We start from the raw sequence: 10,885 nt of genomic DNA on the forward strand, positions 1-10,885 counted from the left end.
AATCCAAATACACCACATCCACTGGTTCCCCCTTACCCAGCAAATTTGTCAAAAATGATTTCCCTTTCATGAAGCCATACTGACTCTGCTTGATTGAATCATGCTTTTCCAAATGTCCCGCTCGTGCTTCCTTAATAATGGACTCCAGCATTTTCCCAATGACAGATGTTAGGCCAACTGGTCTATAGTTTCCTGCTTTTTGTCTGCCTCCTTTTTTAGAGAGAGCCGTTACATTTGCAGTTTTCCAATCTGTTGGAACTGCCCCAGAATCCAGGGAATTTTGGTAGATTACAACTCATGTGTCCACTATCTCTGCAGCCACTTCTCTTAAGACCCTACGATGTAAACCATCAGGGCAAGGTGACTTGTCTGCCTTTAGTCCCATTATTTTACCGAGTACTACTTCATTATGAATAGTTATTGAATTAAGTTTTTCCCTCACTATAGCCCCTTGATTATCCACTTCGGTATTACTCTCAGTGACCGAGTGTTTTACTCTTATTAAACTGACCTCTGAATGTTTCTGTCAGATATTAACTCCTGCACGGTCCCAGCAAACACTCCCAGTCCCTCGTCCCTCCGATGTTGCTGCATAATTTCTTTGTGAACGCGGGCTCATGGAGAGAAACATCCTGTACAGAATGATCCCAAATTGATCATCTCCAAGGGACAAGGCTTGCAGCTTTAATCACTCTCTGTCTTTTCCCCCCAGGCCCAGTTCCTTTGCTCAGATTCTGATAAAAGTAAATTGGGAAAAGTGCACTTTGATTTTTACAGATTGAATTATTGCAGAGAGCTGCACATGCGCGGTTCAGCCCCACCCTCTGTGTCGTTCCCAGTGAGCAGAAGAGCACATGTGCCCTCCCCTCCCCCAGCCCTGCCCGTGATCGCCATTCACTCAGTGAGCAGAAGAAGATGGTTTAAAACAGCCAGGAATGGAGACACCGCGGCCCCGGGGTAAGGCAGCGAGCAGCAGCCTCCTTACAGCAGCACAGTGCATTGGGAGCGTGTCCGCAGATGGGCTCAGAGATCGGCATTGAATCCGGGGGGAGTTCAGGGGGAGTCGGGGGCTGTGTGCAAGAGGCAGAGTGGACCAAAAATCAGTGTCAGTGTGTGGTGTGAGTGGGGGAAGGGAGAGGCCATTCTCGGGCTGTGTGTGGACAGTGTGTGTCCAGGGTAAGGGAGACAGAATGGGCAGAATCTGCTGTTTACAATCTGCTGCTTTCTCTCTCCAAACCAGCAGTGAACGTTCCTGGTTTAGTTCCATCGGGGGCTGTGTGTAAGAGGCAGAGTGGGGCAGGAACTCGTTCTGGAACATGACGTGAGTGGGGGAAGGGAGAGGCCATTCTCGGGCTGTGTGTGGACAGTGTCAGGTAACAGAGAAAGTGAACCACTCGCTCTTTCAAATCATTGCTGCTTTCTTTCCTCAAATCAGCAGTGAATGTTCCTGATTCAGTTCCAATCTCACCGTGTCTGTTGTTCTTGGGCAGTGAGCAGTGGAAACACAGCCTGACAGTGAGGGTGTGGGCAATTTCACAAAGTGCATCTATTGCAGGCACCAGGAGAGGAGTGTGGGAGAAGATATTTTAAAGACCGGTTATGTTGTTTTGGTGAGCTGAGTTCTCAAGAACCATGTTGCTGATGATCAAGTGATACATTGTCGCTCCCTCATATTCTCCCCTGCATCCATATCTTAGAACTAATAATGTTCTCGTATTATTATTCTCAGAGCAAAATTCTTCAGCCAGAACAAATGTGAGCTTTCCTCCACCCAGAACACAAGGAACAGTGCAGGCAGCTCCTTCTCACACACAGTAAGTAGATTATCACTCACAGAGCGCAGAGACACAGAACTGGCCTCAATCCTTTTGTCACAGGTAGCAGAAGCTGTCAGTCCCACAGTGATCCGAAGTGACAGAGTTACATTGTGAATCTGACAGCCACATGGAGCAGTAGAATCCGATGCTGTTTCACCATTGAAACAGATCACACTGACGGATACATTAAACACCCACACTCACTTGCCAGAAACTGGCAGGTAGAGAATAAAAGACAATCATCTATCAGAAAAAATGTCCAATAGAATGTATAAACCACACTCGCATATGAGAAGCTGATGGGTGCAGAACAAAAGCCATATTCATGTTTCAGAATCGGACAGATTCAGTATTTAAATCCCTGAACATACCAGAAGATGACAGGTGCAGAATAAAACCCACATTCCCGTACCATAGACTGACAGATACAGTATACAACACACACTCACATATATGAAAGTGACAGTAACAGAATAAAATCCCCACTTGCATACCAGAGAGTGACAGGTAATGTGTAAATCCCATGAGCACATGTCGGAAAACTGAAAGGCAGTAAGTAAAATTTTTACTTGCATTGCAGAAACTGATAGGGGCAGAGTAAAACTCACACACACACATCAGAAAAATGACAGGTAGAATGCAAAATCTTCACTCACATATCGGAGAAATACAGGTTAAAAGTAAAATTGATTCTCATGTTCACATGCCAGAGACAAGCAGATATAGAGTAAATTCCATACACACATAGCAGCAACTAACAGGTACAGTCTAAAACATACAATCAAGAAGCAGGAACAAATAGGTACAGTCTAACATAGCAGAAACTGAGAAGCACGGATTAAACCTGAACACACAACAAAACCCGACAGTTACAGAAAAATACACATTTGCATATGAGAGACTGAGAAATACAGTATAAAACCCACACTCACACATCAGAGGCTGACTTATTACAATCCTATTCCCATAACATAAATTGACATACAGTGACATGCCCAGACTCACGAACCAGTAATTGACAGGTACAGGGTAAAGACCTCTCTTTCATTCCAGAAACTGACAGGTACAAAGGAAAGCCCACTCACAATTAAGCAGAAACTGGCAGTTATAGAGTAAGGCCCATAATCACATGTCAGAACTTGATGGGTACAAAATAAAACCCAGACTCCCATAGCAGAAATGGAGTGATACAGAGAAAGGCCCATACTCACACAGCAGAGACAGATAGATACAGAGTGAAACTCAAACTCATTTACCAGAGACCGACAGATTCAGCATAAACACTCACCTCCATAACACTAATTGACAGTTAGAAAGTAAGACCAATACTCTATCAGGAATTTGGGTTACACAGTAAAACAATACTAACATACTGGAGAATGACGGGTATGGAGAAGAGCTCACATTCACATAACAGAGATGGACAGATACAGCACAAAATACACACTCACTCACCAAGAATGGAAAGATACATTGAAACATTGAAAATAGGTGCAGGAGCAGGCCATTCGGCCCTTTGAACCTGCACCACCATTCTATATGATCATGGCTCAGCATGCAACTTCAGTACCTCACTCCCGCTTCCTCTTCATACCCCCTGATCCCCTTAGCCGTAAGGGCCACATCTATCTCCCTCTTGAATAAATCCAACAAACTGGACTCCACAACTTTCTGTGGCAGAGAATTTCGCAGGTTTACCACTCTCTGCGTGAAAAAGTTTCTCCTCATTTCAGTCCGATAAGGCTTACCCCTTATCCATAGACTGTGACCCCTGATTCTGGACTTCCCCAACATCAGGAACATTCTTCCTGCCTCTAACCTGTCCAGTCCCGTCATAATTTTATATGTTGGTATGAGATCCCCTCTCATTCTTCTAAATTCCAGTGAGTATAAGCCTAGCCGATCCAGTCTTTCTTCATATATCAGTCCTGCCATCCCAGGAATTAGTCTGTTGAACCTTCGCTGCAGTCCCTCAATAGCAAGCACGTCCTTCCTCAGATTAAGAGACCAAAACTGCACACAATACTGAAGGCGTGGTCTCACCAAGGCCCTGTACAATTGCAGTAATACTTCCCTGCTCCTATACTCAAATCCCGTCGCTATGAAGGCCAGCATGCCAGTTGCTTTCTTTGCTGCCTGCTGTTCCTGCATGCCTACCTTCAGTGACTGATGCACCATGATACCCAGGTCTCTTTCCACCTCCCGTTTTACTAATCTGTCACCATTCAGATAATCTGCCTTCCTGTTTTTGCCCCCAAAGTGAATAACCTCACATTTATCCACATTATACTGCATCTGCCATGCAATTGCCCATTCACCTAACCTGTCCAAGTCACCCTGCAGCCTCTTAGCATCCTACTCACAGCTCACACTGCCACCCAGCTTAGTGTCATCTGCAAATTTGTCGATATTACGTTAAATTCCCTCATCTAAATAATTAATGGATGTTGTAAATTACTGAGATCCCAGCACTGAACCTTACGGCACCCCACTAGTCAATGCCTGCCATTCTGAAAAGGACCCGTTTATTCCCACTCTTTGCTTCCTGTCTGCCAACCAGTTCTCCCTCCACATCAATACATTACCCCTGATACTGTGCACCTTAATTTTGCACACTAATCTCTTGTGTGGGACGTTGTCAAAAGCCTTTTTTAATTCCAAATACACCATATCCACTGGTTCTCCCTTATCCACTCTACTAGTTACATCCTCAAAAAACTCAAGAAGATTTGTCAAGCATGATTTCCCTTTCATAAATCCATGCTGACTTGGACCGATCCTGTCACTGCTTTCCAAATGCTATGCTATTACATCTTTAATAATTGATTCCAGCATTATCCCCACCACCAATGTCAGGCTAACCGGTCTATAATTCCCTGTTTTCTATCTTCCTCCTTTTTTAAAAAGTGTCGTTACATTAGCTACCCTCCAATCCATAGGTACTAATCCAGAATCTATAGAATGTTGGAAAATGACAACCAATGCATCTACTATTTCTAGGGCCACTTCTTTAACTACTCTGGGATGCAGACTATCAGGCCCTGGGGATTTATCGGCCTTCAGTCCCATCAGTTTCCCTCCAACCATTTCCTGACTAATAAGGATTTCCCTCAGTTCCTCTTTCACGCGAGACCCTCGGTCTCCTAGTTTTTTCGGGAGGTTATTCGTGCCTTCCTTAGTGAAGACAGAACCAAAGTATTTGTCAAATTGGTCTACCATTTCCTTGTTCCCGATTATGAATTCACCTGATTCTGACTGCAAGGGGCCGACATTAGATTTCACGAATCTTTTTCTCTTCACATATCTATAGAAGCTTTTGCAGTCAGTTTTTTATGTTCCCTGCAAGCTTACTCTCATACTCTATTTTCACCCTCCTTATTCCTCCTCTGCTGAATTTTAAATTTCTCCCAGTCCTCAGGTTTGCTGCTTTTTCAGGCCAATTTATATGCCACTGTCCCTAATTTCCCTTGTTAGCCACAGTTGAGCCACCTTTCATGTTTTATTTTTACGCCAGACAGGGATGTATAATAGTTGTAATTCATCCATGTGATTGTTAAATGTCTGCCATTGCCTATCCACCATCAACCCTTTAAGTATCATTCGCCAGTTTATCCCAGCCAAATCACGTCTCATACCACCAAAGTATCCTTTAAGTTCAGGACCCTAGTCTCTGAGTTAATTGTGTCACTCTCCATCTTAATGAAGAATTCTACCATATTATGGTCACTTTTCTCCAAGGGGCCACGCACGACTAATTGCTAATTAATCCTCTCTCGTTATACAAGACCCAGTCTAGGATGGCCTGCTCTCTAGTTGGTTTTTCGACATATTGGTCTAGAAAACCATCCCTTATACACTCCAGGAAATCCTCCTCCACAATATTGCCACCGGTTTGGTTAGCCCAATCAATATGTCGGTAAAAGTCACCCATGTTAACTGCTGTACCCTTATTGCACGCGCCTCTAATTTCCTGTTTGATGCCATCGCCAACCTCCCTACTACTGTTAGTTGTGTTTGTTTACAGAGCACCAAACGTTTTCTGCCCTTTGTTGTTTCGCAGCTCGACCCATACAGATTCCACATTATCCCAGCCAATGTCCTTCCTTACGATTGCATTAACCTCCTCTTTAACCATTAACTCTACCCCACCTCCTTTTCTTTCTTCAATATTGAATACCCCTGCATATTATGTTCCCAGCCTTGGTTACCCTGGAGCCATGTCTCTGTAATCCCAATTACATCATATCCATTAACAGCTATATGTGCAGTTAATTTGTCCACCTTGTTACCAATGCTCCTCGCTTTGAGACTCGGAGCCTTCAGGCTTCTTTTTTTAACACTCTTTATCCTTTTAGAATTATGTTGTGATGTGGCCCTTTTTGATACAGAATTAAACCCACAGGCAATTACCAGAAATTGACAGGTACAGGATAAAATCCACGCTCTCATATCAGACTACATAAGAAAATAAGAACATAAAAATAGGAGCAAGAGCAGGCCATACGTCCCCTCGAGCCTGCTCCGTCATTTAATATGATCATGGCTGATCCGATCATGGACTCAGGACCACTTCCCTGCCCGTTCCCCATAACCCCTTATTCCCTTATCGGTTAAGACACTGTCTATCTCTATCTTCAATATATTCAATGTCCTGGCATCCACAGGTCTCTGAGGCAGCAAATTCCACAGATTTACAACCCTCAGAGAAGAAATTCCTCCTCATCACAGTTTTAAATGGGGGGGCCCTTATTCTAAGATTATGTCCCCTATTTCTTGTCTCCCCAATCAGTGAAAACATCCTCTCTGCTACCACCTTGTCAAGCTCCCTCATTATCTTATACGTTTCGATAAATCACCTCTCATTCGTTCTTCTCAATTCAATGAGTAGAGGCCCAACATCCTCAACCTTTTCTTTTTAAGTCAACCCCTCATCTCCGGAATCAACCCAGTGGACCTTCTCTCAACTTGCTGCAAAGCAAGTGTATCCTTTCATAAATATGGAAACCAAAACTGCACGCAGTACTCCAGGTGTGGCCTCACCAATACCCTGTATAACTGTAGCAAGACCTCCCTGCTTTTATACTCCAGCCCCTTTGCAATAATGGCCAAGATTGCATTGGGCTTCCTGATCACTAGCTGTACCTGCATATTAACCTTTTGTGTTTCATGCACAAGTACCCCCAGGTCCCGCGGTACTGCAGCACTTTGCAATCATTCTCCATTTAAATAATAACTTGCTCTTTGACTTTTTTTTCTGCCATAGTGCATGACCTCACACTTTCACATTATACTCCATCTGCCAAATTTTTGCCCACTCACTTAGCCTATCTGTGTCCTTTTACAGATTATTTGTGTCCTCCTCACACATTGCATTTCCTCCCATCTTTGTATTGCCAGCAAAGTTGGCTACGTTACGGTCGGTCCCTTCTTCCAAGTCGCTAATATAGATTGTAAATAGTTGGGGTCCCTGCACTGATCCCTGCGGCACCCCACTAGTTACTGATTGCTAACCCAAGAATGAACCATTTACCCCAACTCTCTGTTTTCTGTTAGTTAGCCAATCCTCTATCCATGCTAATATATTACCCCCAGCCCCGTGAACTTTTATCTTGTGCAGTAACCTTTGATGTGGCACCTTGTCAAATGCCTTCTGGGAGTCCAAATACACCACACCCACTTTATCCACCCTGTTAGTTACATGTTCAAAGAATTCCAGCAAATTTGTCAAACTTAACTTCCCCTTCATAAATCCATGCTGACTGCCTGACCGAATTATGCTTTTCCAAATGTCGTGCTACTGCTTCTTTAAGAATGAACTCTTCAACATTTTCCCAACCACAGATGTTAGGCTAACTGGTCTATAGTTTCCTGCTTTTTGTCTGCCTCCTTTTTAAACGAGTGTGGCTCTCAGTCCTCGGGCAACACCGAGTGCGGCTTTCAGTCCCTGGGCAACACCGAGTGTGGCTCTCAGTCACTGGGCAACACCGAGTGTGGCTCCCGGGCCCCGGGCAATACCAAGTGTGGCTCTCGGTCCCCGAGCAACACCGAGTGTGGCTCTCAGGACCCGGGCAACACCGAGTGCGGCTCTCGGTCCCCGGGCAACACCGAGTGTGGCTCTCAGTCCCCGGGCAACACCGAGTGCGGCTCTCAGGCCCTGGGCAACACCGAGTGCGACTCGCAGTCCCCGGGCAACACAGGGTGCGGCTCTCAGTCCCCGGGCAACACCGAGTGTGGCTCTCGGGGCCTGATTCAGAGCCACCGGGCCCGGCACCAGCAACCCCCGGGGGCAGCACCTCCCCCACACCAGGAAAACAACAACTTACATTTCTCCAGCAGGCCCAGCAATTCCCAGCCGCTCTGTACCAGGGTAGGCGCTGGATGTGGAAATCACTCACTGGCCTCCTGTGTGGGTCTGTTTGTTACATCAGTTTGAGCTGGATGGAGAGGGGGAGAAGCTGCTGGGTTTCACCCCCAGTACTTCTGGGCCCAGTGGGAACAACAAGTTACCATGTGGGCCTGTCAAGGGAGGTGGGTTCCCTTCCCTGAAGGACAGTACTGACCCAGATCTGTTTTTATGACATTCCGGCAGCTTTCATGTCACTTTTTTCTAGTGCTGGCCCCACAAATGACCAGATTCATTAAGCTCAATTTCACAACCTGCCTTTGTGTTTTTGTGGGTTCTCTCTCACACTCCCTTTATCCTGCTTGAAATTCACTTTACAGGGTGTTAAAAGGGGAGGATTTGTAGACTGGAAGCTCAAACCAAACATCACCTCAAGATCTTACAGTCACTCGGTACATCGGGACTGGAATATCATCAGCTTTTGACCATGGAAGCAGAAGGCACCGTTCATAGTGGGGAGAAATGGTACACGTGCTCTGTGTGTGGACAAGGCTTCAGTCGATCGTCCAAACTGGAGAAACACAAGTGCAGTCACACTGGGGAGAAACCGTGTAAATGTGGGGATTGTGGGAAACGTTTCAACTACCCGTCCCAGCTGGAAACACATCGGCGAATTCACACTGGGGAGAGGCCGTTCACCTGCTCCGAATGTGGGAAGGGATTCATTCAGTCATTCGACCTGCTGATACACCAGCGAGTTCACACTGGGGAGAGGCCGTTCACCTGCTCCGAGTGTGGGAACGGATTCACTCGTTCATCCCACCTGCTGAGACACCAGCGCGTTCACACTGGAGAGAGGCCGTTCACCTGCTCTGAGTGTGGAAGGGATTCTCTCTGTCAGGCAACCTGCTGAGACACCAGCGAGTTCACAAGTGACTGCAGGGGTTGGATTCTGTTGTTATTGCTGCTGGTAATCACATCCTGGACTAAATTGTATTCATTCTGATAGTTGGGATTTATAAATCCTGTAACGCTGATGTTAATAACTCCTGTAACTGGATTGGAGTTTAATATTTGGGATATAGACACACAAATTAGTGTTGCTTTCAACACATTGCTGTGGATTTTTTTCTTTCCCACCTGAGTGTTTAGCATCACCTGACTGGAGCTGAGAAAGGACAATCTCTGGGGAGGATTTTACAGGGGGAACAGAACTTTAGCCTGGACACAGTCCTTCAGGGCCACAACAAGATCATCTCATTCTTCTGAACTCCAATGTGTGTCGGCCCAACCTAATCAATCTATCGTCATAGGTCAACCCCCTCATCTCCGGAATCAACTCTGGAATCTGCAGCAGACATGAGCAAGGACCTGAGGCTTATTAAATGGCACATATTTCATTACAGACAAGGTTAGTCTGGGAGAAATGCTCAGTTACAACATGAGAACATAAGAAATAGGAGCCGGAGTTGGCCATTTGAGCCCTCGGGCCTGCTTCGCCATTCAATAAGATCATGGCTGATCTGATCATGGACTCAGTTCCACTTCCCTGCCCGCTGCCCATAATCCTTTACTCCCTTAATCGCTCAACCATCTGTCTATATTTCCGCCTGAAATATATTCAAAGACCCAGCCTCCACAGCTCTCCTGGGCAGAGTATTCCACAGATTTATAACACTCAGAGAATAAATTTCTCGTCTCAATTTTAATTGGGTGGCCCCTTATTTAAGACTATGTCTCCTTGTTTTAGTTTCCCCTATGATTGGAAATATGCTCTCTGCATCCACCTTGTCAAGCCTCCTCATTATCTTATGATTCGATCAAATCACCTCTCATTCTTCTGAACTCCAATGTGTTTAGGCCCAATCTACTCAACCTATGTTCATAAGTCAATCCCCTCATCTCCAGAATCAACCTCGTGAACCTTCACTGAACAGCCTCCAATGCAACTATATCCTTTCGTAAATACGGTGACCAAAATACGGAGTCCATTACAGGCAAAATGCCAATCAAACCAGCAGCACACTGGCACCTTAACAGTGTTTCATTGGCCTACAGGCTTTTCTTAAATAGATTTGCTGAGTGGATATAAACTTAAACCAGGTTTACAGTCGTGATGCTCTATTCACATATTGAAGGTAGACACATAGAAACATAGAAAATAGGTGCAGGAGTAGGCCATTCGGCCCTTCTAGCCTGCACCGCCATTCAATGAGTTCATGGCTGAACATGCAACTTCAGTACCCCATTCCTGCTTTCTCACCATACCCCTTGATTCCCCTAGTAGTAAGGACTTAATCTAACTCCTTTTTGAATATATTTAGTGAATTGGCCTCAACAACTTTCTGTGGTAGAGAATTCCACAGGTTCACCACTCTCTGGGAGAAGAAATTCCTCCTCATCTCGGTCCTAAATGGCTTCCCCCTTATCCTTAGACTGTGTCCCCTGGTTCTGGACTTCCCCAACATTGGGAACATTCTTCCTGCATCTAACCTGTCTAACCCCGTCAGAATTTTAAACGTTTCTATGAGGTCCCCTCTCATTCTTCTGAACTCCAGTGAATACAAGCCCAGTTGATCCAGTCTTTCTTGATAGGTCAGTCCCGCCATCCCGGGAATCAGTCTGGTGAACCTTCGCTGCACTCCCTCAATAGCAAGAATGTCCTTCCTCAGGTTAGGAGACCAAAACTGTACACAATACTCCAGGTGTGGCCTCACCAAGGCCC

The 10,885-nt window shown here is 45.4% G+C and overlaps 1 long non-coding RNA gene across 1 annotated transcript; it reads left to right on the forward strand.

Moving 5' to 3' along the window:
* Window positions 1–884: 884 nt before the first annotated feature.
* LOC139241703 (uncharacterized) lies at window positions 885–9,824 on the forward strand. The gene is made up of 3 exons (XR_011588951.1): window positions 885–957; window positions 1,730–1,814; window positions 8,541–9,824. It is a non-coding gene; the product is annotated as an uncharacterized lncRNA (long non-coding RNA).
* Window positions 9,825–10,885: the final 1,061 nt, after the last annotated feature.

Source organism: Pristiophorus japonicus, unplaced genomic scaffold (genome assembly GCF_044704955.1).
Source record: "Pristiophorus japonicus isolate sPriJap1 unplaced genomic scaffold, sPriJap1.hap1 HAP1_SCAFFOLD_113, whole genome shotgun sequence".
In the NCBI taxonomy this organism is placed as follows: domain Eukaryota; kingdom Metazoa; phylum Chordata; class Chondrichthyes; family Pristiophoridae; genus Pristiophorus; species Pristiophorus japonicus.